General features: G+C 35.9%; 2 long non-coding RNA genes across 21 annotated transcripts in view; one reads left to right on the forward strand and one right to left on the reverse strand.

Annotated features, from left to right (window-relative positions):
• The window catches only part of LOC109491930, a 231,792-nt gene that overhangs the window by 156,516 nt on the left and 52,559 nt on the right, over nt 1-22,717 (reverse strand). For 16 of the 20 annotated variants that reach the window (XR_006586224.1, XR_006586226.1, XR_006586227.1 and 13 more), the window contains exons 2-3: nt 18,307-18,437; nt 15,273-15,348 (exon numbers count right to left, since the gene is read on the reverse strand). This is a non-coding gene — a long non-coding RNA (uncharacterized LOC109491930). Of the gene's footprint in view, nt 1-11,191; nt 12,585-14,425; nt 14,536-15,272; nt 15,349-18,306; nt 18,438-22,717 lie in introns of those variants that run through there. The other 4 variants (XR_006586242.1, XR_006586238.1, XR_006586243.1 and 1 more) reach the window with 2 other exon arrangements.
• Nucleotides 1-22,717, forward strand: part of LOC109491931 — a 51,378-nt gene that overhangs the window by 9,272 nt on the left and 19,389 nt on the right. The window lies entirely within an intron of this gene.

Below are 22,717 nucleotides of genomic sequence, written 5' to 3' on the forward strand. Positions count from 1 at the left end.
AGAGAATTAGAAACCCTTCTCCTTTGCCTGTAGAACATACAGAGGTCCTCATGCTGACTTCTGGCCTTTCTTTTACAGCCGTTTTAGCCGGGCCTGCCAGCTTCTAAACAGTAGTGTTTCCTTCCTGCTCTCTCTAGATGATCACATCCCTTCATGTTTTAACTACCACCTATTAAGAGATGCCCTCTAGATTAGTATCCCTTCCTAGATCTCATTTCTGATTGCCAGCCCCATTTGTCAAGTGTTTAAAGGACATCATGTGGGCATTTCATCACCTTCAGCCCATCCATACTTCCACAGAATCAGTCATTCTCTCTCTCCCTTTCTCTTTCCCTTCCTCTCTCTTTGCCCTCCCTGCTTCATTTCCCTACACATACATACCCACACACCTACACATACCTATACAAGTAAAAGCTCAAGTTAGTTTAAAATGGTGCTTCTTGAACCTTAATGTGCGTATAAATCACTTGGATATTTTGCTACAGCTCAGATTCTGATACACTTAGGCTGGGGTGGGACCCCAGATTCTGCATCACTAAAAGCTCACAGGTTTCATCAATTCTGCTGGTCCCTAGCCCATTCTTAAAGTCACAATGATACACAGGAACTAGGTCACCTAAGTTAGAGTTTCACCTCACTCACTGCCTCCATTCCCCTGTTTGGCCTCAGTGTCTTTATCCATAAAGGCACAACTACACTGTACAATTCATGAGGTTTCCATCCAGCACTTAAAGCATGAATCAAGAGCTGAAGCCTGTTAACTATAGCTAACAAAATGTACCCCCGTTTCTGTGCAGTGAACCTGATTTAAAAAATCTAACCAGGACTTAGTAGCAATGCTAAATTAAACTAGGATTTAGTAACAATACTAAAGTGTTCAGAACACTATCTGCAATAGATATGGGTCCAGGAAATACACACTCTTAAAGACACTGGGCCAGGGGCAAAGGTGGCACAGTTAAAACACAGTGCTATTTTGTGAAATAACAACAATTTCAAATGACTTCTTTTCTCAGTGGGTCTGTAAATCAAATGACAGCCATCAGAAATACACTGAGAGAACAGTCACTAAATAAATAGTGCTGAAATAAAACCCAACAATAAGGGTATTCCAGGTCTAATGGTTATTTTTACGGCCTGTAAGCAAGGTGTTTAGGGCTGTAGTATATGTTTCCCCAGTAGGTAGATGACATACAAGCCTATATTGGCTTTTATTTTAAAAGTGTTTACTTGTTAAAAAGTGTCACCTTTTATGGTGGTGGAGTATAGAAGAAACAAGACAAGGCTTGGAACACTAAGATTTGGGTTCAAGTAGAAGTTCTCTCTCTTGGTCAAATTAACGTGACCCTCTGTTTCTTTACTGGTGAAATACAGATCGTAATAAATCACGCACCAGTATACTGTTTTGGGAATTAGATTAACTAACTGGAAGAAAAGCTTAACAAAAATTACAGAACACCATAGAATACCAGAGAAGAGTCTAAGGAGAGAGGAGCAGCGTGAGAGAGGAATAGTGGCAGTTATTTTGTGTAAACTGAGTTGAAAACAGAACACTTCCTATTACTCCCTTTCTAAAAAACAGTTACTCCACTGTCTACAAAGAAAAAAAGAGCATGCCCTTTGAGGACCACTGCAATTTTTTCTCTGCCTGCATTTCAAACCCACTTTCCACTATACCACATAGGCTTTCTACTGACAAGTGATGGGAGGGTCTCTGTGTTGCGTGAATGAATGAGTTACTACATGTTTAAGAGGGAAATGTAACTGCCATTTGAAATTACCTACCATGTGCAAGATGCCATGTGTTAGTTGCTTAATTTTTACAACCACCCTGTTGAGCTTGTAAATCATGTTAAACTTTATGGTCCCTTCTGATTGCCTTGGTTCTACCAATTAAAGGTCAAGTGACAGGATCTGCTCTGGAAGATTGTTCATACCCCATATTTTACAGTTCTTCCTTTTGGCTTCTCAAAATGGGATTAATTAAATTTCTCAAAGATTAGAAATGGAATCTATATGCTTCATTTAATAATACACCAGTGAAGACAAAATTTATGCCATGCCTCTCTGTCATTTGCTGATATAATATTTTCCAAAGAATAACTAAAAGTAGTAACAATTCTTATGTCCATTGCACATCTAGTCATATTTACTAGGTTACATAGAATATCATGTGTTAGATACTACAGTGCAATAACAGATTTACAGCTACTGTTTGGGCACTGGCTGTATAAGAAAGGGGAGAGGTATGAGGTTTGCCCCTTACATAGGGCTAAGTAAAATTGGTTCTAATGTATCCATACCAGTTTACTGGGTGACTTGTACACAATTATCTCATTTTGATTCACTAATTCCTCTCCACCGTCCTGTAAGGTAATTATTCTTATCCTTTTGATTAGTTGAGAAAACCAAGACTAAGAGGGATCAAGTGACTCCCCCAAGGTCACATAGCCTATAGCTGCAGGGTGTCACTTTTTAAATTTTTTTTAATTTTATTATTTTTTAAAATTTACATCCAAATTAGTTAGCATATGGTGCAACAATGATTTCAGGAGTAGATTCCTTAGTGCCCCTTACCCATTTAGCCCATCCCCCCTCCCACAACCCCTCCAGTAACCCTCAGTTTGTTCTCCATATTTATGAGTCTCTTCTGTTTTGTCCCCCTCCCTCTGTCACTTTTAAATATACATCACTTAAGTCTGAATCCCTGTTCCTTTTATGACCCTACTTATTTCTTTAACAAGTAAATATACATCACCTGCCATGGGACAGGCACAGATCTAGTAGCTTTGGACCTTCTGAGAAAATCATTTTATGGAGACGAAGACTCAATGCCTGGTTCCCCTACTTTCAAAATAGCATGTGATGTTGGAATTAATTTCTCCCTTGGATCCAGAAATTTAGCAATATCTAAATACCATCAGAAGGGAAGTAATGAATTTGGCATTTCTGGAGACTCATGTTTTCAATCTTCTCTGTGATCACAAACTAGTTACTAAAGGTTACCAATGTGTTGAAAAAAATGGTCATTACTTCTCTTTTTTCCTGTTTTTGTCAAGCACAAAAAGAACTCAGGACAGGGGTGGGGAGTAGAAACAACACATAGGAGAGAGAGATTAGAAACTTTTTAACTTTAAAAAGGTCTTTACTTATACACTCATTCATGCCACTGATTCACAGATTCATAAGCTGCAAGGGGACATTAAAAATGGGCCCTTGGCAAGAAACATCATACATAAACCATTTTCAGTAAAAGGCAGTAGAGTGTAGAGGTTAAGAATATGAACATGGAAGATTTCTTCCTAGCATCAAATCTCAGCTCTGTCACGTAATACCTGTGTGACTTTGGGTAAGTTTTCTAACTTCCCTATACCTCAGTGTTCCATCTGAAAAACAGGGTGGAATATAATAGTGCCTATTTCATAGATTTGCTGTGAAGAGTAAATGAAACATTATGTATAAGGTACTTGGAAGACTGCTTGATAAATACTAAACACTTTAAAAGTACAATTATTATTGCTATTCTCTTGCTCAAAAACATGCTTCTCTCTACCAACAGGCTAGGTCCAAACCACTCAACTTGACATTCAGGCCTTCTGAGATCCTAAACCATGACTTGAGTTTCATTTCCCACTATCCATTCAATTTTATTTCAGTAGTATTACCCAATCACTAAGCTCTTACTATGGGCTAAGTGCAGTTTTAGGTGCTGGAGGTATAGAGGAGAACAGGCAACACATGCTCCTTGGACTCACAAAACTCAGTTCCTCGGATTCAGCCAGCCCAGTCTCCCCACTACCCCCTTGAAAAGTCATGGTAATCTTGACCTTTATTCGTAATATCCTCCTATCTAACATACTTGAGTAGCAGTTAGGATTCTCTCCTCTGCCTAATCAAATTTCATCTTCCTTTCCAAGTGCCCTCTTGCATAAAGTTTTCCCTAACAATTCAACTCAAGGTTGCTCCCCTTGAATTCCTATGTCACAGCATTTAATTAGCTACTGCCTTCTATTCCTATGAAAATATTTTACCCACACTGCAACAGATTACAGCATTAATGGTCAGGAAAACTTTAGTTTTCCTGCTCTGCTTCTTAAATATGTGGCCTTAAACAAATTTTTTAACCTCTATAAGCCTTGGTTTCCTCATCCATAATGGGAACAATAGGATTTACCTTACAGTGTTTTTATGACAACAATGCACATAGTGAGATTTCTGAGATATAGAAGATACTACATTAATGGTAGTCTCCCTTTCTTCTCTCCACTCCCATTGATCTTATCTTCCCATCTAACCAGTAAGTCCTCTGATTTGGTCGAATATGGCTCTAATGCCACATATGCAGGGTTGAACATACGTTAAAAAATCAAATAATAAAGGGGAAGGGAAGAGAAAGTGATCTTAGTATCTAGAACTGACAGAGAACCTTCATGTCCTGCCTTGATGACACCATCCTCTTACCTAACAGCACTTTCTATTAAACTCTCTCATGTGACAAAATGTCACATGCAAAGCACTCATTTCCAGTTTTCCACACATCTATGTTCATAATAGGTACCATGTGTTAAGCACCTCATTTTTGCTAAGGTGATTTACAATCCTTCAATGTCTGCTACAACCCTGTGAGATGGCAATTATTGTTTCCATTTTATAGATGAGAAAAAAGTTCAAAGAATAAATAATTGATTCAAGGTGACCAAGCTAAAAAGTGGCAGCACAAGAATTCAAATACAAATCTGACTACTAAGCCATGATAATACTAAACATTTATATTACTTCAAATCTAGAATGCACTTTTTTTACACCTCTGAAATCAGGATGAGTCCAACCCATAACTGATATTTTTATTAAATTACAATTATTAGCCTTTTTTTCTATCTTAGTGGCATTAAGTGCATAAACATGATGCATTTCTCAGCCAATGGTTTATTTGATTCAACAAATGTGTTAACAGTACTTTTTATGCAGTAGGCATCACACCTTAAATCTACTAATTCATCTAATTCTCACAAGAACCTTGTGATATAGTCTTTTATTATCATTTTCACTCTACAGATAAAAAGACTAAGGCATAAGACAGGTAAGTAGCTTGTGTTCTCTCCCCTCTCCAACTTAACAGCTAGAGCACATTGTACTTAGTATTTGAAACCCAGATATGGTTCCAGATTCTGTGATTAAAACCAGTAAATTGCATGCATTGATGCTATGCCATAAACTGCTATGCTACATCAGCTCTCTCTGCACTGCTTTTCTGTCCAAAGATGTCCTTAAGAATTATTTGTAGGTTTTTAACAAGACAGTAGATATCTTCTTCAGCTCTCTATAATTTCACAGTACCTAGCACAGTGTCTTGTTCATTGCCTCACTGGCAAATGCAGAATAAGTCTTTATTGAGTCTAATCTTAATACAAATATCAAAAGTAAAAATTTAACAGATTTAGTGTAGCCTTTCAGCTTTCCTCAGGTGATGTTTACTGATGGATTCATTTAATTCAGTGGTTCTCAATAGGGCAATTTTCCTCCCAAGGGACATTTATTGATGTATGGAAACCTTTTTCACACCTGGGGATGGGAATGGAGATGCTACTGGCATCTAGTGAAAAGAAACCCTGAATTCATTGAATAGATATGGAGCACCTTCTCAAGCCACATTTTTATTATCTATAAATCTAGAAATTCATAGTATCAAAAAAATTCTTTTGATCTGAATGTACTCCTACTCAATACATGAATTCCCTTTTCAGCAACCACATCAGATAGTCTTAAGACTCTATCTGAACACCTCACCTTCAGGGGCCAAAATTTTATAGACTCTGGGGAAGCCCACCCGTTTCTAAAACCATTAATTACAATTCATAATGGACATGCAAGAAACATGGCTACAATTCTGCTTAACATCAAATAAACCAGGCTCTATTACTATGGCTGATAAAAGCACTATTAAAAAAATCACCCATGACTTTTTCAAAATTACTGTTCTTTAACATGCAGTCTCAGTTCACTAACTAAACTTTCTTCATCTTAAATGCCATTTTCCACACAGAATATTTCTGACTAATGGTTCTTAGATAATCCTCAGAAATGTCAGTACCCTCCACTAATTCAGATTATCAGAGAAAAGCCAATCTCAAATAAGGACATTTAAAAATTATGACATAGCTATAAAATTGCCTCTTTATTACTTCTAAATGCTGTTTTCATTCATCCATGCAATAAGCTCTTTTGTATTCCCATGCTGGACCTCAGAAATACAGATGGAATAGAACCAAACTCTGGAATGAAGGTATCCACAGTCTGTCAGAGGAGGCAATCATACTACATTGTGACTGCAATCAAGGAAAGACTGATGAGGAAGTCACCAATTCTATCTGGGGGACTTGAGAATTTACAGAAGAGTTGCCTGAGCTAAGGTTTCAAAGATTTGTAGCATTTCCTGGACAAAACAAAGGAAGATCAGGTGCAAACACACCAAGTCTGAAGGAATGAAGAGCATTCTGAGAACATACATAATCCAGCAGGCTGACACTCAAGCCCTGTGTACAGGATCTCCAAGGCAGGAGATTTTGTGGAAGCTCATATGTGCCCTGGTAGAGAGTTTTGACTTTATCCCAGGACCCAAGAGACCAAGTCAGAATGCACTGTAGAAAAGATCACTGGCAGAAGTGAGAACAAATTGGAACTGAGAGAGACTGGCATGCAAAGGTGATGGTGATTTATCTAGACATCTTGGAAAGGAACTGTCCTTCTTACAACAGTATCTGCCTAGCTTAATGAAGACCTAGAGTTTATTTTAAATGGAGCATATCAATTGCTATCATTGTATTAGGTCACTAAAGGGCATGGAGAACAACTGTGGATCTTATGGAGGAGCCTCCATAAGGCTCCTCCAACTAAGTCCAAGGAAGGAAAGTAGTTGTACTTAAGTGATACAGTAGTTAGAGAAGACATAGGAGGAGCACTCAGGGCTCTAAATATCCAACCCTTTCCACTTTTTCTACTGCTATAAGATTGTTGTTATTTGTTTGTGAAAGGCCGTTTTTTTTTTAATCATGTGAGCAATTAAATGCTTCTCCTTTTTTTCTCTCCCATCATTCACCTGATGTTCTATTTACCCAATTAATTTTTACTGTGTATAAAGAAAGCCCTTTCAAAGCCAAGGTAAATTTCAGCCTAGACCTTGTCAACCTGCTGGCTGATTCCTAATTAACTGAGATGAAAATGAACGGAGGTTTATTGTTATTGAGCTTCTGAAAGCCTTCTGCTTACACTGGATTTGGAAGCACTTGACAGGAGGATTGTGTGCTTTATATTCTGAACTCGACAATGGACAGATGACAGAGCAAGGGAGCCATCACAGGGCTATAGGACTCAGATGGGCAGGATGTTTCCCAAATTCCTTAGTAACTACTGTATTGATGCAGGGGGAGTGCTCTAGGAAATGGCATTGGAGTAGGGTCAGAGTTCAAACCTTACACTGGTGACATCCTTGCATCTCCAAATTGAATAGTCTTGAGAACCTCAATATTGATTTAAGACAGGATTATCACTGCAAGTTTGTTATCATTTATAATTCTCATTCACACAACTATGGGGGTGATTATGATTCTGTGAAGTTGGAAGTAATGACTACCCACAATTTCCTATGCTTTGTAAGTAGCTATAACAAGAAGAGAGAGAGAGGGTGAGAGTGTGGGGTAGAGGACGGTCAGAGAACACACACTACATAAATTTTCTGAAGGTTGCATAACAGCTTCTTTCTTCAAAAAAGAAGAAATAAAGTCAGCAGTTAATTTGTACAAAGTCACTTGGGAGAACCAAGAGTTATTTGCTGCTGAACCCACTCTCTTTGTAAAATCATTCATCTCCACTCCTCTAGTTTCCACAGGTAGGGACCTCTCCTACACAGTGACATTCGAAGCCTCTTTCAAAGCCTATCCCAGGTCTTCCCAGGGGTGGCAGAGTTGCTTATCTGTAGGGTTTGGGAGATGGACCTCCATGCAGCCTTTTATTCTCTTAATCAAGGTGAAATGTTAGTGAGCTGACTGCAAACCTTAACTACTTTCTCCAACTTCATTTTATGAGAAATAAACTGATCTCAGTCTATATCTTGGGCTCCACAACCATCTCCTAATTCATTCTAAATATGAGCAAAGAAATTTATTTACTAAGTACTCCTAAAACACCTAATACTTTAACCACTCTACTGTGAGATACCTACTGCCTTGGAAGACTGACACTCTGGAATATATATAACTGAAAGTCTGGAGAGACTTTACTCTCCTCCTGAAACAACCAAAAAAATGGACAAAATATAGTAAACTATGGTTTTGAAGATACTGGAAATCAGGCAAAGAATAACAGTGGTCCCTGAGAATAGGAAGTAAATAAGAGATAAAGTTGCCCAGCTCTCTTGATAGTGTTCAGTACAGAGGGGAGGAAACCAGACAGAGCCCACTGAACTTCCTAAGTTGAGAAAATGAAATTGAAAATCCAGAGGGACCAAGGTGATTAGAGAACAGACTCCTGTAAAGGAAATAGCACAGAGAGAACTCTGAAGGTCTGGAAAAATTTTTCCTAGATTATTTAGCTAAGTGCTGATCAACATGTGCCTGTAAGGAAATGACCTAACACTGGGGGAAGAGCCACCCAAAGAATTAGAAGGAACACTGCCTGATCTTACATAGGCATATTGGAAAAGTTCATAAATAATGGGGAATGGGGTAGAATACCCAAAAACTCTTGCTTTGATAGTGGGAAATAGTTATCTCTAGATTGAGTACTACTTGAAACCCAACTAACAAATCTTAAAAGTAAAACTCACAAGGATCAATCTATATCCAAGGAAAAGGACTGTATCCAGAACAAAGCTCAAGAAAACTTATAGGAATACAAAGATATCAAGCCCCCCAAGAAGGTAAAAAAATCCATGTCTGGAATCCAGTCACATAGCAAAAAAGCAGGAAAATACAACCCGTTATGAGAAAAAGCAAAACCCACCCACAACTGACACAAATGTTAAAGTTAGCAGAAAAGGAAATTAAAACATAATGTTATTCCATATGTTAAGAAATAGAAACATAGAAGGCATTTTTTTAATCCCAGTTACACTTCTAGAATTAAAAAATAAAATATGTGAAGTGAAAAATGCACTGGTTGAGATAAACAGCCAATTATAATTTGCAGAAAAGAGGACTAGTAAACCTGAAGACATTGTGATAGAAACTCTCCAGAATCAATCACAAAAATAAAATATGTAGAAGGATAAAGAGGAGATTAAGGAAAGAGCATGAAAGTCCAAATATACAAATAAGTAGATCCCTGAAATTTATGTGTGTGTAGGGGAGGGGATTATTTGAAGAATAAGGACACAAAATTTTTTCCATATTTGACTGATATTATAAATGTAGAGAGCCAAGAATTTGAAAATACAAAAAAATGAAAAAACTATACCAAGGCACATCATAATCAAACTGCTCAGAACCAATAGTAAACAGAAAAATCTTAAAAGCACCCAGAGAAAACACTACAAGTTACATGTACACAGGAATAAAGACAAGAATGACAGCAGACTTCTTATTGGAAACACAAGTGAGAAAAGAGATAACATTTTTTAAATACGAAAGGAAAATAACTGTCAATTAGACTTGTATACCCAGAAAAACAACTTTTGCAAATGAAGGTGAAATTATGACTATTTCACACATAGAAAATCTAAAAAAATTCAACACCAGGAGTTCATCAGTACAATAAATGTATTAAGAAAAAGGTCTGTTAGGCAGAAGGAGAGGAAAATATGAATCTACATAAAGGAAGGAAGAACACCAGATATGGTAATACCTTTATATAAAGATAACTGACTATTTAAAACCAGGAATCAACAGATTACAGCCCACTATGTTGTGGTATGGATGTTATCTCTCCAAATTTCATATGCTGAATTTTAGCAACAGGAATTGCCTAAAGGTGATGGTATTAGGAGGTGGGGCTTCTGGGCAATGAGTAGGTCCTGAGAAGTGGACCCCTCATAAATGGGATTAGTGTCTTATCAAAGAGGCTCCAGAAAGATCTCTTGCCCCTTCTTCCATGTGAGGTTACAACAAGAAGTCTGCAAACTGGAAGAAGGCCTTCATCTGACCTTAATCTCAGACTTCCAAGCCTCCAAAACCATGAGAAACAAATTTCTGTTGTTTATAAACTATGATATTTTGTGATAGCTGCCAAACAGACTAAGACCAAATCCTTCTTGCTTTTTTTAAAATAAACTACTACTGGAAAACAGTCATTCTCATTCATTTATGTATCACCTATGACTGCTTTGAGCTACAATGGTAGAGGTGATTTGTTGCAAGAGACCATATGGCACACAAAGCCTAAAATACTATCTACCTCTTTATAGAAAAAAAAATGAGTGTATATGGTTAAGATTCTTCACTATGTGAAAATGATGTAATATTTTGTGAAAGGTGTAATAAATTAAAGATGTATGCTATAAATCCTTAAGCCACCACTAAATTAAACAAGGGGTTGTAGTTAACAAGCCAATGAAAGATATAAAGTGGAATCATATTCAATTAATCCAGAATATAAGGAAAGTAGAAGGGAAAGAATAGATGAAACAACTAAGAAAAAGAAGGTATATTTATACCTAACATATCAATACTTATATTAAACATAAATGGCCTAAATACCTCCATTAAATGGTAAATATGATCATATTGGATTAAAAAGCAAGATCAAACTATATGCTGCCAAAAGGAACACACTTTAAACATAAAGACATTAACAGACTAAAAATAAAGGAATGAAAAATAATATACCATGTTAACATTATCAAAGGAAAGCTGGAATGGCTATATTTGATCAAAGGATATTTCAGAATAAAGAATACTGTCAAGGGGTGCCTGGGTGGCTCAGCTGGTTAAGCAGCTGACTTCAGCTCTGGTCATGATCTCATGGTTCCTGAGTTCGAGCTTCGCATCAGGCTGTGTGTGACAGCGTGGAGCTTGGAGCCTGCTTCGGATTCTGTGTCTCCCACTCTCTCTCTGTTCCTTAACACCACCCCCCTTCCCCTGCCTTGCACTCTTTCTCTCTCTCTCTCTCTCTCTCTCTCTCTCTCAAAAATAAAGATTTAAAACAATTTTTAAAAAAATAATACTGTCAAGGATAAAGAAAGGTATTTGATAATAAGCAGGTTAATTCATGAAGAGAATATAACAACCCTACACATTTATGCATGTAAAAACAAATTAAGCAAAATGTATGAAGCAAAAACTAAGAACTTAAAGGAAAAATGAATCCAAAATTATAGTCAGATTTAGAATAATGTAATTAAAACTACAACGAGTACCACATCCCACCTATTAGCATTAAATTATTAAAGCTTAATTATTAAATTATAAAGCTTATCTTAAAAGCTGGTAAGGAGGTAGAAGGGCTAGATATCTCATATACTGCTGGTAGGACTTTGGTAAAATAGTTTGGACGTTTCTCAAAAAGTTAAATGTGACCTACCATATGACCCAAACTTCTACTTCTAGATATGCATGCAGGAGAAAGAAAGCATATGATCATATGCTTGTGTCCAAGGGCTTGTACACAAACATTCACAGAATCTTTATTTGTAATAGCCAAGAACTGGAAACAACCCAAATATCCATCAATATGTGAGTGAATACACAAACTATGGTATATACATACATTACGATACTAATCAGCAATGAAAAGAAATGAACTACTGATAAGTGTTAAACTATGGAAGAATCTCAAAATAATTATGCTAAGTTAAAGAAATAAACCCCCCCAAAAAAGAGAGACTATATACTATATGTTTTCATACATAGAAAATTCTATTAAATGAAAACTAATCTTACAGGAACAGAAAGTAAATCAGTCATTACAATGGGGTGAAGGTAGAGGAGACCAGGGAGTAGCTAGTGAGAGGAATTATGAAGGTGCCATGAGAATACTTCTAGAAGTTATGTTTTTATTAACTTGATTGTGGTAATAACTTCACAGGTACATGCTTATGTCAAAACTTACCAAATGGTATACTTTACATGTGGTTTATCATACATCAATTAATCCTCAGTAAAATTATTTTTAAAAATGTACAGAGAGAATCACTGGTCTGTATCAAGGTCAGCCAAAGGTGGCTTGAGAGTGCCCACAAAGCATAATTGCTTTGTCTGCAGAGAGGTACAGGCCAAGTGGCTCCACAGTGTTCCTGGCCCCTCCCACTGTCACCTTCCAGTGCCTGAGGGAATATTTCTTCTAAACCCCATCTTCTTCCTGTGAGGTAACATACAGCTTCTGTTCCCCTCATCTCAAAGGTGTGGTAGGAGGCAGTTCTTCTTACCCACCACCATCTTTTCAAAACAACTCTCTCTGCCAGCACCAAACACTGACAGGCACTAGGGGAAGCAGAGCTATCCACAGCTTTCAAAGACTGCCAATGCCTAATTGGCACTGTTAGATTATACAAGGGCTTCTTCTTATGTAATCATTTAGGAAGTATCCATGCTGGAAAATAACTTTTAAAGTACCAACAGTGTAATCCATCATTTTTTTTTCATCAATGTACTTCCCTGCACAAAGAGGAAAAGTGTATAAATTAAGGAATTAGGGTAAGATTATAGATGTTTTGCTCTAACACAGTACCTTATATGTGCTTCCCTCTATGTAAAGTCTGAAAAGTTCTTTCCATCAATAAATACCACCCATATTCTATACTAGGTACACATAGGAGGCAATACTTGATGCACCCCCAAGTGATGAATCAATTGTCAAAATACCACTTATACATTAGCCAGAGGAAGACTAGACCAAGATCTCAAACTAGAAATTGAGAAAATGATAATTTGAGGAATCCAGAATTCTACTGAGTACAAATAAAGTCACCACTTGGACTTGATTTTCCACAAATTGACTTTTAAAACTGATAGCACTTAGACTTTGATGTGAAACATATTAATCTCAAATATATCCCACATGTTTTAAGATACAGAAACCTATTTAAGGGATACCAAGATGGTAATAGTCCATTTGGAGAGTGACATTTTCGTGTTGGTAGGAAAGATGAAAAAAAAAACTTTCCTAGTGTTTGTCAAGCAAAGGAAAGTGGGATCCCACAGCTTCCATGGACCCTCACTGATATAAGCAATATAAGATAGAAAGAGGATTTTCTTCAGCTGAACCAATAGGCAAGAAATCTATCCACAGGCTTATCTTTCTCGCAATCAGAAAAGGGCAAATTCTGTATTATCACTATATAATATATTCAATCACATTTCCGTTTCTGAGAGCAGATGAAAAGTGGGAAGCCTGGGATTCTAAATTAATTCCTTCTATTCCTTTTCAAGACATAGCTTCTGTGCTGTAGAAGGGTATCACTGCTCCCTTCTCATTTCTTATTTATAAGTCAAACTCCCTGTCCTAATCATCTCCAGCTCTTCCCCACAGCTAAATGGTTTCAAAGAAACTGAAGTTTGGCATCTTTTGCAAAGTGCTTACTGCTTTACTCCTTAAATACTCATATTGATTTTAGAGTTAAATAAAGTTAGTATGCCCAAGGATAATTCTGTATACCTACTGCTATCTCTGATTCTGACTGCTAATCCAATAGAATCATTGAAATAGTCAGAACTCTTTGACTCCAAGAGATAGAAATCCAACCCTGGGTTTTTTCTACAAGCATGTAAATATAACCATAAACAACTTCAAGCTTATATCCTTCTAGGCTAATGGCCAGAAAGCAATTTTGAATTGCACATATGCAATTCAAGATGCTCAGAAAGGACTCTGATTTCTGCACCCCAAGACTGAGGTGTTATGATTTTCTGCCTACACCAAAATCACATAATTTGGCTGAGGACGTAGCAATTTTTATAAAGGAAGGGGAAAAGGGGGAAGAGTGGGGAATAGGAAGTAGGAAGGGGGGGAAGAGGTTAGGACACATAAAACCACTTGATGAATAGTTGGAAATTGGGAAACCAGTTTACTACATTTGTTCATCTTACACATTAGGTTTGGTTATTCATCTTACAGACCTTTTGAACCATCATAAAAAGTAACACTGATATGTGTTACCATCAGGCAATGGTAGGTGTCTTAATTGCATGGTCAAAGGAATGGAGTTAAACTATTGGCAGTTTTATTTGAACTACAGATTAGACATTCTCCCTTAAGTTACAAATTAAAAATACCAAGAATTAGGACATAGGTAACAGGTAGAATTCTTGTTTCAAGTAGAATAACCCTACATAAAATTTTGTGCTTGCTTGCTACTTCTTAACTGTTGCTAGAAATCTGAGATTTCTGCCTTCTTTCACCTTAAAACTTCAAAGAGTAAAATAGCTTCTCTCATATTGGCCCCTAAGTCTCAAAACTTTGAGGTTTGAACAATTTTCCAAAATGTGCTTTCACTTACAATGCAATTCTCTAAACTGTTTTCAAAGTGGTAGATTTGGGCTTTGTCCTCCATCTGTGTTAGTCATGGGAGGGATGCTTTCAGAAGATGAAAAAGAGATGTGCTTCGTACTGGAAAAATTCACAAGAAAACTCAACTGGGCTAACATCACCTTCTGTGTTATAGTCCCCTGGTGAGTCCTTCATCTTCTTATCCAGAGTGAGACCCCATGATGCTGCCCCACTTGCCACACAAACAGAAACAAAATGATGCTCCCCTATCTGAAGACACCTTAGACACCTTACTTTCATAAAGACCTTGCCTTCATAACATCTGTTATTTCTTCCAGCACAAATTATCACAGTAAGGTTTATTCTTTATGTAAAAAAAAGTTTCCTATAGAAAACTGAAAATATAAATAAAATATTTCAAGAGATTACACCAGCTTTTTTCATTTGACATTGTATCACAAGCATTTTTCATGCAACTAAATGTGAAAACATGGTTGTATTGGCTGCAAACTATAATTCAGTCATATTAATGTGCTGTATTTTACTTAATCATTAGTATGTTTTCATGTTTTTTCTATTAATAACACTATTAAATATCCATAAGTCTTTTTCTACAGCATTATTACTTTGAAATTTATCCCCAGAAATTGATTTATCTCTTTCGATCTGTAATTTCTTTTCAAACTCTTAATACATATTGCCAAATTTCTTCTAAGTATGAATTAAATTCTAACTCTTACTAACAGAATCTGAGAGTAATTATCTTTGCCATCAATGGTATCATCATGTGAGTATTCTCAACAACAAAATTTAAGCAAAGTTATCAAAATAAAAATTTGAGATGGATTTTCACTCACCAGCTGACTTAATTTGCACCATGACTAGCGTCCCAGTAGCTGATGTATTTTAAATGCAGACTTGCTTGTCAGTAACCTAAATGTTTATCAAAAAGGGGACAGTTAAATTATGGTACATTTATATATGTATTCCAACTATATGTAAGCAATAAAAAAACCTGAGAAATATCCATGCTTCTTTTAAAAAAAACCCGAACTATATATGTTTCTGCATACAGTAGTAACTGCATATAGTGTATACATAAATGTTGTGTGTATATCATGTATATAAAACTAAATATTCATAGAAATATAAAAGGTCTGAAGGGATAAGCACCAAACCACCATGAACAGTCTTAACCTAGAAAGAGTGGGTTTCTTGACAGGGGGTGGGAGATTCTAGAGATGGAAATTTCAACTTGGATTTTCCCACAATAAGCATTTATTATTTTGGCAATTATGCCTCAGTTAGAATAGATATAACACTCCATTAGAATTAATAGATATTTTTACTACCCTCTAAGGAAATTTTATTTTATAGATTTTGAAGCCATGAAGTAATTTTTGAGTGAGAAAAACTAATTTTTTATATCTACCTTTATAATATTGTAAGATCTACCTGGTAAATTTAGAAATAAAAAAAGTGTATTGTGGGTATAATTTGACTTGATCTTAAAATAATAATACTTTGTATATTTGAACATCAATGTGGGAGGGGGATAAAAACACAAAGCAGAAAATATCAAAGGAAAAATTCTCTGGGAAGATTTATCATCCTCTCAAATGCTCTGGGTACAAGTCTAGGCATTATCCTGTACTCATTTCACTCTGATCTTCTGTATCCAACGTGGGTTGTATCTCCCAGTTCAACTCAGATCTATAACTCCTCTTCTCCCAAAGTCAAGGTCCCAATTCAGGCCCACAGTTCTCTCATCCTCAATAGCTTCCTAGAGCACTTTTTGCCTCTAAGTCACCTTCTGCCTCCTGCAGCTTATGTTATTCAGCACTTCACTTGCCAAGACTATTAGATTTTCATCCACTGTAAAGTCAAATACTAATTTCTTAGTACAGCATTCAAGGACCTATGCAATGTGCTGCCTGGTCCACCATTTTTCCATCACTAGCTAGCTACTGGATGTGCCTCCCCCATCCCAACTCAACAACCAATTCACATTTCTCTATACTTTCCTTCAAGTCTAACCTCCATGACTCTGCTTGTGATGAGCCATCTATGTCCCAGTTTTTTTAAATAGACGAACTATTGTCTAAGGATGTAAGAAAGGAGGAGAAACGAGGACATTCTTAACTTTGATCACCAAGATTTGGAAGTGAAACTGTATTATTTGAATTTGAATGCAAAATTCAAATGAAATTTCAAGGCAGTGATAAGTCTGTTTCTAACTATTCTCTCTAACACCACTACAGGTGGTGGCTGTGGTAGCACACACACACACACCTCTCCAATCCCAGCCCCAGAGGTTTGTGGTCACTGCCTTTTGCTCTTTGGAGTCCTCTACTGGAAATTTTGAGAAGCACCGCTTGAAAATTTTTCCAACCCACTTCTGTTTGACAATTCCTGTCCATTTTTAAGAGCCAGCTCCTCTACAACACATTCCAAAATCCCTCCAAAAAATAAAACCAAAAATTAAACTCCCTTTCTTTACTCCCAAGGAATATATAATGACTGTTACATATATTATATAATTATATATATTCCTATATATTATATAATATATCCCTATAATATATAGGAATATACTATATAATATATATATTCCTATAGCATATAATATATATTTCTATAATATATAATATATAATATGTATATTCCTATAACATAATATATATATTCCTATAACATAATATATATATTCCTATAACTATTTCCTATAACATAATATATATATTCCTATAACATATAGTATATATAATATATAACATAATATATACAATATATTCCTATAATATATATAATATATTCTTATAATATATATGTTCCTGCAATATATATAATTATATATAATATATATTCCAATAATATATATAATTATATATAATATACATAGTATATATTATAAACTGTTGCTAAGCTTAGGTGGGTTTATGGATTCCCAATCCCTGCCTGTTCACAAAGCAATGCATCTCAGTAAACACCAGGAACAGCTTGAGTGAATGCATGCCAGGATGCAGCCTTACCAAGGTGTGGGGAAATAAAATTTCCCAGAATTTGTCAGTGATCCTGCAAAATGCTTTAGCCTTCTGAGCTACAAAAATGTATATGCTCTAAAGTAAGGGAAAGCTTACTTTCATTTCTGGAAACATGTCTACATACCATAAGATTAGATCTGTAATTTAAAATTTATCCCCAAAAGTCAAGTGGGTAAGTCCCAGGATAGGTACCTAGGTTAGGTGAAAAGGTTCTAGGAGAAGGGAGCATTATCTACAAAGGTATTTCTATTTCAAGAAGTATTAAGTAATCCCTGTAATAAGTATCCCTGACCTTGGGATACCTCTTTGTCACAAATCCTAGAGGCAAAGGACTATCAAGTAGTTGGAGTGATTTTATTTGCATATCAAAGGGCTGGAGTCAGAAAGAAACCATTCAGGAGAGATGGGAGACAGTTGCCGCCTTTCTCTTTGTGTGCAGAAAAAAGAAAAAGAAAAGAAAAAGAAAAAAGAAAAAGAAAAAAGTCATTTGCCTCTTCCCTCACCTATGGGGTATCCAGCTACTTGCACAAAACAGCTGAAGTGGCCTTAATCACATCACCCAGGGGCCAAGACTAGGGCAAAGAGGAGGCCAGAGCACTTATTTACCTTGAAGTATTTAATAAGGAATGGGTCTCTGTTAAAGAATACTTCATGTGCACATTCAGCCTAAGTTAATAAAGATGAATATTAAAAACCTAAGGCCTATGAGAACTTAAATGTAGCCAATATTTGTCTTCATTTTTCTATTTTGCTACTATTGTTATTTCTCCTCAACTCTCATCACCTGTCTCCAATCCTCCTGCCATCCATTTTGCTTCCAGAAGCCTCATTTATGTTTACTATTTACCTTGTTGTCCTGATTTTGGCATACGGCTGCTCATTAAAGCATCATTGTTTTCCAGAGGGGAGCTCTTTTTCACAGTGATGCAGAAGTGGTTTCATCTAGTTATAGACACCTGGGATAGTGAGTCAGCTAACCTGTAAGAGGCATGAAAGAGACATGGTAAGTCATAAATCCTCAACCATATCTCCTTGTACTAGCTGGTAACAGTGAAAAAAATGCAAAGGTAGCAAATGAGCATGTGGGAGATAGAGGTTAGTGAGCTATGACTGCACTATCCATGCTAATCATTCTCCTACTTAATATATTCATGGAAATTCTCACACCTACTTAACATATTCATGAAACTTCTAGTACTCACTTAAAATATTCATGAAACTTGCTCATTTTCAGTCCCACAGTGCTCACAAAAGTTATTACAAATAGATAAGGTGGGAAAGGTAATCTGAGGCCAGGATGTGTCTGCCTCCGTCAATTGTGTTAGCATCTGGTCAGAAGCAGAGACTGTATCTAATGAATTCTGACTTCTCCAAACATCTAATATTATACTTCACACACAATAAAGTTTTACGAGACTAAATGTTTGTCAAATCAAGTCATTCCTACAGGGAAAAAAATGTGATTAATAGAGGATGAACTAAATCCTGTCAATGAAAAACTTAATCTCTGTAAAAAAACAAGTTATCACAGCGTTGGTAAGTGTATGGAGAGATAATTACAAATACATAGCTAGTGGCCATATAAATGTGTTCATTCTCTTGGAGGACCTCTTTTTGAGATTATCAAAATTTTACTACACACACCTTTGACCTAGAAATTCAACTTCTAAAAATACATCTTGTAATTGTATGCATATGCAAAAAAGAATGTGCACAGATAAATGAATCCTGCATTTTTTTAAAGCAAAGGAAAAATAAGCTGTATGTGCATTAATAGAGGACTAATAAACTGTATTACTTCCACTTATTAGGAATATAACATACCTACTACTAAGTTATTGACAAAAAACAAAATGTAGCAGATAGGTCTATATGATGTGAAAAAATCTTCAAGATAAATTGTTACTTGGAAAAAAATCAATTAAGATATAGAACAGTATGTTTAGAATAACCTGTGTTTTTTTGTGTGTGAAAGTAAACACACACACACACAAATTTACTGAAAGATTACACAACAGACAGTTGATAGTAGTTAAGGATTTGGATGAGAAAACCCACATTTCATTCTTCATTCACTGCTTGAATTTTTATTCTTTTTAATTATGAAAAAGAAAACAATACAAAGTTAAGAACAGAAAAAGGGCACTATAAGTTCTAGCCATAGCAATCAGATACGAAAAAGATATAAAAGGCATGCAAATTGGTAAGGAAGAAGTAAAACTTTCACTATCTGCAGATGACATAATACTATTCATACAAACCCTTAAAGAATCCACCAAAAAACAATTCAAATAAATGAATTCAGTTGGAAAATACAAAATTAACATACAGAAATCTGCTGCATGGCTACACACTAATAACAAAGGAGCAGGAAGACAAATTAAGAAAACAATTCCATTTATAATTGTACGAAAAGAATAAAATACCTGTGAATAAACTTAACCAAGAAGGTGAAAGACTTGTACTCTGAAAACTATAAAATACTGGTAAAAGGACATTGCAGACTCAAATAGAATGATATTCCATGCTCATGGAGTAGAAGATTTAATATTGTTAAAATGGCCAGATGACCCAAAGCAATCTACAAACTCAATGCAATCCCTATCAAAATAACCATTGCATTTTTCACACTAGAATAATCCTAAAATTTGAATGAAACCACAAAAGAACATCAATAGCCAAAACAATTGTGAGAAGTAACAAAGCAGGGAGTATCACAATCCCAGATTTCAAGATCTACTACAAAGCTATAGTAATCAAAATAGTATGGCACTGGCAAAAAAATAGACACATAGATCAATGGAACACATTAGAAAGCCAAGAAATAATCCTAAACTTATATGGTCAATTAATCTACAATGAAGGAGGCAAGAATACACAATGGAGAAAAGACAGCCTTTTTCAATAAATAGTGCTGGAAAAACTGGACAGTTACATGCAAAAAATGGAACTGGACCACTTTCTTACACCATACACAAAAATAAACTAAAAATGGATTCAAGACCTCAATATTAGACTTGAAACCATAAAACTACTAAGAGAAAACACAGGAAATAACCTTTGACATCAGCCTTAGCAACATTTTTCTAGATATGTCCCTTCAGGAAAGGGAAACTAAACCAAAAATAAACTATTAGGCCTATACCAAAATAAAACGCTTTTGCACAGCAAAGGAAACAATCAACAAAATTAATAGGAAATCAACTGAATGGGAGAAGGTATTTGCAAATGATATATGCACTAAGAAGTTAATATCTAAAATACATTAAAAAAAAACTTAAACACCAAAAAAACCCAAATAATCTGATTTAAAAACTAGCGGGGGGGGGGGGGGCAGCTGGGTGGTTTGTCAGCTGAGTGTTCCACTCTTGATTTTGGCTCAAGTCATAATCTCACAGTTCATGGGTTTGAGCCCAACATTGGGCTTCATGCTGACAGCGTGGAGTCTGCTTGGGATTCCCTCTTTCTGACCCACCCCACTTGCTGTCTCGGGCATGTTCATTCGTGAGCTCGCTCTCGCTCTCTCTCTCTCTCTCTCTCTCTCTCTCTCTCATAATAAATAAGCTTTAAAAAACACAGAGGATCTGAATAGACATTTTTCCAAAGATGACTGACAGATGGCCAGCAGACATATGAAAACATGCTCAACATCACTAATAATCCAGAAAATGCAAATCAAAACCACAGTGAGATCACCTCACTCCAGTCAAAGTGGCTAGTATCAACAAGACAAGAAATAACAACTTTGGTGAAGACATGGAGAAAAAGGAATCTTTGTTCCCTGCTGGTGGGAATGTTAACAGCATGCAGCCACCATATGATCCAGTAATTCCACTATTGCATATTTACCCAAAGAAAACAAAAACAGTAATTTGAAATGACATATGCATCCTTGTGTTTATTGCACCATTACTTACAATAGCCAACATATGGAAGCAGCCTAAGTGTCCATTCATCGATAAATGGATAAAGAAGATGTGGGTTGTGTATACACGTACAATCACACACAGACACAAAGAACATTACTCAGCCATAAATAATGAAATTTTGCCATTTGTGACAACATGAAAGGACATAGAGGGTATTATGCTAAGTAAAATAAGTCAGACAAAGAAATACAAAGACCACATGCTTTAACTTGTATCTAAAAAATAAAACACACAAAACAAACCCATAAATACAGAAAACAAACATAGTTGCCAGGATGGGGGGATGGGAAAGAAGGGGGAAGGGGAGAGGGAGATATAGGCTTTCAATTATGGAATGAGTAAGGCATGAGAATGAATATAGTCAGAGAGAATGTAGTCAATGATATTGTAATAGTATTGCACGATGACAGAAGATATACTTGTGAGCATAGTATAATATATAAATTTGTCAAATCACTATATTGTACACCTGAAATACAGTAACATTGTGTGTCAACTATACCTCAATTTAAAAGAAAAAAAAAACAGAAAAAGGAAGTAAGCTATAGAATTACAAAGGTAGAAGTGTCATTAGAGGTAATTATCTCAAAAAGGAGAAATGACAAGTGAGTTGTTAAAGGATACACAGCTGTTATTGGTGCTAGAAATACAACTAGGACCAGGTCCTCTGACTCCTAATTCAGATCCTTACCTAAGTTTCTTTAATAATGTGCATACGAGCTATCATGTATTGAGCACCTACTTTGTGCCATGTACAAGGCATCATACTAGGTACTTTATAGAGAATGCCTAGAATTCTTACAATAACACTCAAGAGTATGGTTTGAAAGTGTCTTTCAGTTTTCAGGACCATTTTATACCTTAGAGCAAATTCCCACGTTAGGGTAAAGTGGCCTAAAGTATTATGTACTTTATATACACTACCTCTGCTAGCTCTATTACCTTAAAAAGGTAGATATTTCCACTTGACACGTAAGGACACCACACATCTTACTAGTGATAATACAGTTGATATGTGGTCAACCTGGGATTCCAACACAAGTTTGCCCAACTCTCAAATCTCTGTTCTTGGTACTACTTGACATTCTACATCCTGAAACTATGGATATTCTGAGAAATTCATTCAAAGTTTTGCTTATTTGTTATAACTTATCAGTTAACTACTGGCAGCAAATTAGTAGTGATACTTTTATATATTGACATGTATGTTCTCTTATGTATTGACATCCCACTCAAAAGCCATACATTTCATTGCCCAGTTTTATCATCTAGCTCTTTCACTACCACACATTCTGTTCTCTGTGATTCTTGAGCCTGAATCTTCTGTCA

The sequence above is a fragment of the Felis catus genome, chromosome D1 (assembly GCF_018350175.1).
Source record: "Felis catus isolate Fca126 chromosome D1, F.catus_Fca126_mat1.0, whole genome shotgun sequence".
NCBI classification, from domain to species: Eukaryota; Metazoa; Chordata; class Mammalia; order Carnivora; family Felidae; genus Felis; species Felis catus.